The sequence below is a fragment of the Citrus clementina genome, unplaced genomic scaffold, assembly GCF_000493195.1.
Source record: "Citrus clementina cultivar Clemenules unplaced genomic scaffold, Citrus_clementina_v1.0 scaffold_6, whole genome shotgun sequence".
NCBI classification, from domain to species: domain Eukaryota; kingdom Viridiplantae; phylum Streptophyta; class Magnoliopsida; order Sapindales; family Rutaceae; genus Citrus; species Citrus x clementina.
Window position 1 is genome coordinate 7,291,590 of NW_006262139.1, and position 5,207 is coordinate 7,296,796.

Genomic DNA, 5,207 nt, shown 5'->3' on the forward strand with positions numbered 1-5,207 from the left:
TATCCACCATTTATATGGGAAAATAAATCAAAATACACCAAAATAAAGAGAATTAAAACTGCAAAATCAAATCAAACGTTAAAGTGAACAAAACAACAAATAGAAATCACACAAAGAAAAGAAAAAAAATGAACTTACGTTCATCCTTTTATTGAGTTAACCTCAAGCTCCAATTGATATTCATATAAACCTCTCTCTATTGCTCTAAGTTGTCTTTCTAGATCCTCAACATAGAACACTAATGCTAGTGGTTGCATATCCTAAAGTGGATGTGATTTATAACTTTGTATTAGGCCTCTTAAGTGAAATTTCACATGCAGAAATCTTTTAAGATGTGTGAATAGGAACTTTCTTATTGAGGTATTCATAACATATAATGAAAATTGATGAGAGAAAGTACAACTGTCAAACAAACACGCTTAAACAAGAAATATAATGCTAAAGAAAAATATGTACAGTGCATCTATCAAGAGAGAAAGAAAAAATCAAACAATGAAATGGCAAAATAACAATAAAATGAATCAGTCATTAATGACTTAATCAAGAATTGGTGGGTCACTCAAATTAATTTCGGTGTCTTCTTCACGTAGGTGATGTTCCAGATATAGTTTTAATCTTTGACCATTAACTTTAAATGTGACACCGTTATTGGGATTCTCAATTTTTATAGCCCCATATCAATATACATTTTTTTACAATAAATAGGCCACTCAATTTTGACTTTAACTTCCTTGGAAATAAATGAAGACGAAAATTATAAAGCAACACTTTTTGACCAATCTTAAATGTTTTATGAAAAATTCTTTTATTATGAAAAAAATTTGTTCTTACCTTAATAATTTTTGAATTTTCGTATGCATCATTCTTTAGTTCCTCAAGTTTATTCAAGTGCAATTTTCGCACATTACCAGCACATCTAAATTTGAATTAAAAACTTTAATAGCCCAAAGTGATTTATGTTCAATTTCAACAGGTAAATGACAATGTTTACCATAAACTAATTGATAGGGTGACACTCTTAATGACATTTTAAATGTAGTACGCTAGGCCCAAAGTGCATCATTAAGTCTAAGAGACCAATATTTTCGGTTTGGGTTAACCGTTTTTTCCAAAATTTATTTTACACTACAACAAAAAGGATATATAATAGCATCCAAAAAATGCTACCAAAGGTGATTGGTAGCATTTTAGGCATCATGAATTTAAAACAAAAGCATCGTTACATTATGATAATGAAAAGAATTAATAATGATGCTTTAAGAATGACAAATAAAATAATGATTCATTAATAAATACAGATAAAAATAACAATATTGAAAATTCAAAGCAATGAATCTGAATATTTGTATCATAAGAGGAAAAGATTTTATTTTTCATTTATCAAGAAAAAATGAAATAACATAATGATAAACAATAAGCCAAATCATAACCCAGCAAGATTAATATTTCAAACACATATGGCAATAGTGAAACCTTGGCGTATGGCTCCTAGTAAAAATGAACAAAACAACTACGTTTCAAAATAACCACTCTAGGAAAAATTGAACCAATAAGATAACATAAAAAGGATAATTTTGCATACAAAAAAATATAAAATCAGAACCTTCTCAAAGTAAAAAAATGAAAAATTACTTTCTCATAGTGGTAAATTAGATCATATTTGCAAGCGAACTTAAAAATATGAGGTCATTGAAAAAAAGAAAAGAACGTAAAAGAATACCTAAATAGATGGACTAGAAAAGTTACTTGGCAGCAAACAAGATAACTCTATCAGGTGACCATGCAATTGTAGTCCCAACAGATTCTTCAATTATTGTCATATAAGGTGTTACTTTCCACAAAAACTTTAGCGGCTGCCTAGCTATATCCACCCAAACTCTTACAGCATTAGAACCAAGAGGAATATGATGAACAAGTGCATTTGGATCACTTGATGACCAACGTCCTTCAGCCACAACTGTATCAGACCACTCCAAATCAAGCATTTTACACTTAGTAATGTTCGGGATTGCCTTTACACTCTTTAACAACAACACAAGGACAATTTAATTAAGAAAAAAAATATTAGTAATAAACCTTCAGCATTTTATTTTTCATACTTTCACTAAACTTAAAAGTGTAAATAAGTTTCTTACCATTGGAGAAGTCAAAGGTGTTTTCGGAGGATTCCCACTTGCTTTGGTTTAATGAAAATGACTCTAAAATGAAAAATAAAAAGTTAGTAACTAAATATTATAACAACTACATAAAAGTGAGTAAAACATAGTACATGCCTGCCTTTTTTGTAACTCTTCAACTAAACTTTGCATATCGAACAATGCTTTCTTCATTTCATCTTGTTCTTGTTTCATTTGAGCATTTTCGTTTTTAATTTCATCATGTTCTTTTGTCAACTTAGCTATTATGATGTCCTTTTTTGATATTATGGCCAACTTTGAAATGGTGACTCCTTTGCTGATAGCTCTTAAATGGGAATTGCCAGGCCCAAGTACTTGTGAGAGAGCATCATCTCTTAGATTATTTGAAGAATGTCGTGATGGATCTTGCAAAGTTTCTTTTTATTTATCCTGAAAATTTATTTAAAAGTAATATTCATTAAGAACAAATGATAAAAACAAGCATATCAATTGAATAAATGGATATTCTTACAATAGTCTCTCCAGCTTGAATGTTCACAGGTTGACCGTCCTTTTTTGTATGTGCTCGTATCCATACATCAACTCTAGGCACTTCAGTTTTTCCACTACTTTTTTTCTGCAACAGAAAATAGTTTAGAAATGATTGCTCAGCTAAAATCCTATTATAAAGAAATATTTTTTTTACCATATCTTCTGTCATTCTAGCGAGTCCCCTACGACCTGTTGTTTGTGGGATTTGTTTCTTCATAATCTTTTTAAATCCTTCACTTCTTTCCTGCACAGTTAATATAAACTTTGGGCAACTATCCATATTCTCTTTTTCTCTTTTAAACAAGCAACAATCATTTACACAGGCATGTATCTTCTCATACCCTAAATCAAATGTCTTCAACAATTTTCTCACTAAGTAAACTGATCTAAGAAGCACATTATCCACAGGTAGCATATCATGCAGCAGTTCTAACAATCCATCAAAACTCTTGTCAGACCATTTGTTTACAGCTTTATGTTTGTACAAAGCTACAATGGCTGATAATTTTGTGTATCTTGTACAACTTGGATACAATGGAGTTTCTGCATCTTCTAATTTTTGAGTGAAGTCTTCATCTTTTCCTAGTGCAGGTGTTACATTCATCATCTTCATTTTCCATATATGCATTTGCATATAAATTATGTGTGTCTGACATTTTCACTTCTTTAGGATTTTCATCTATACTTAGTTTCTCCCCATGATGGAACCAAGTTGTGTAAGTAAGATCCATTCCTTTAAAGATCAAGTGCTCATAAACAGTCTCCACAAGATGATGACTTAGATTTCAACAATCTTTACAGGGACACAAAATCTTATCTACATTCCCTGCATTTCTTTTGGCCAAATTCACAAAATTCAAAGCAACTTGCATATACTCGATAGTAGCTCTACCAAATCACAATATTAATTAAATATTACTAATAATGTGTACTTTTTTATATAGTTTTATTATCTTGCTTAAAAATCATCTTTTATTACCTGTTAAGATGGATCCAATCTTTATTCATCATCATATATCCACTACTCCTGGTACCACAAATATATATCATTTAACCACTTGGAAATTATTTTTAATTTACATACATATAAATATATTAACCCTGTACAATGAGAGTCATTTTAATTTATATACTTCATATATTCATGTATCTGAAAGCATATCTAAAATCATTACTTCTCATGTGAGCAATATTTATCATGAACTATGAAAAAAAATTTAAATTTAAATGATTTATGATAATGCTCTCTTTCAGTTTATGATTCATTTCATCAGCTAAAATTGATATTATTTATAACTACATAGATACAATGTAGAATAAAGCCGTCAATGATTAAAGTCTTACATATATATTTTGTCTGTCATTACCCAAACAAACATAAAACAAACAAAAAGAAAGAATTAGTTTTAAACACAAAACATAAAAGTCACAATACAAATTAATAATTATTAAAAGATGTTGCCGTAAACAAATTTTAAAACATATTAAAATAAAATAAATAGTACCAGAAAATTGTATTGGCTGTACCTTTGTTCTTTGACTTTAAATTTCTTCACCAAACCTGCCTTAGAATTGATATGGACGTTGCTGCAAGTCTATTAAGTATGAAGCTGATAACTCCTCAATCAAAGGCTAACACTACACATACCAAACAAGAATTTTGAGATTTTGCAGTTAAAATTATGTCAATACTGACAATCATAAAATATATCAAAACCCAAGACCAATTTGATCAAAAGAGAAAGAAATCATAAGCAGCCAATCTATAATAACGACATATAAGTTAAAAAATTTGTATTGACGCAACTAATTGTAGATATTGCTAGAATGCTAGGGATTGAGAGGAAAAGAAATAATAAACTATAAAACTATCAATAATCCAAAACCAATTAACAAGATAACATGACTTTTCCATTTAAATGTTCAACCATCAGACCCATATATAATAGTAAATAATTTAATCATTAATTACTCAAGTGAATGGAAGAAAAAGCACCCACATTAGAGATGTGCGTTTGCTTTGACCATGGGAATAATGAAATTGAAGTTGCACGAATAACGGAGTAAGAATCCTTACCAAATCAATGATGCCACTTCTAAATCATCCAAAAAGCCAAGTAATCTTTCTGAAATCAGCAAACATACGTGAAGTACCCATGGAATCGTTGTTCGTCTTTTTCTGTTTTTATCTTCTTTTTTATAGATTTAGTTAGAATTAGAGTTCGAGAGAACAATGGGCATGGAGAGGAGATAGCAGAGGGGAATTGTCTAGAAAGGGATCGCGGGAAGTGAAATAAAAAAATGGGCATTTTTTTTTATAAAGTACCCGCCTTTTACTAAAACTACCCGATTTGTATATCTTTAGCTTAATTTTCTGCCCATTTTTTATTTTTATAATTTTCACTATTTTATGACATTTTAAAAATGCTTTTATATTTACTCACAAAAAATAATGTTATTATATTTGACAATAATATTAGGGATCCTAGTATTTAAGTATCAACTTGAGATCCAATACTATTTATCACACATTTATTC

The 5,207-nt window shown here is 29.6% G+C and overlaps 1 long non-coding RNA gene across 1 annotated transcript; it reads right to left on the reverse strand.

Annotated features, from left to right (window-relative positions):
* Positions 1-2,209: 2,209 nt before the first annotated feature.
* Positions 2,210-4,939, reverse strand: LOC112097260. Its single transcript, XR_002904921.1, has 5 exons — positions 4,747-4,939; positions 4,197-4,307; positions 2,824-2,913; positions 2,650-2,754; positions 2,210-2,567 (listed from the first exon to the last, which is right to left on the reverse strand). It is a non-coding gene; the product is annotated as an uncharacterized LOC112097260 (long non-coding RNA).
* Positions 4,940-5,207: the final 268 nt, after the last annotated feature.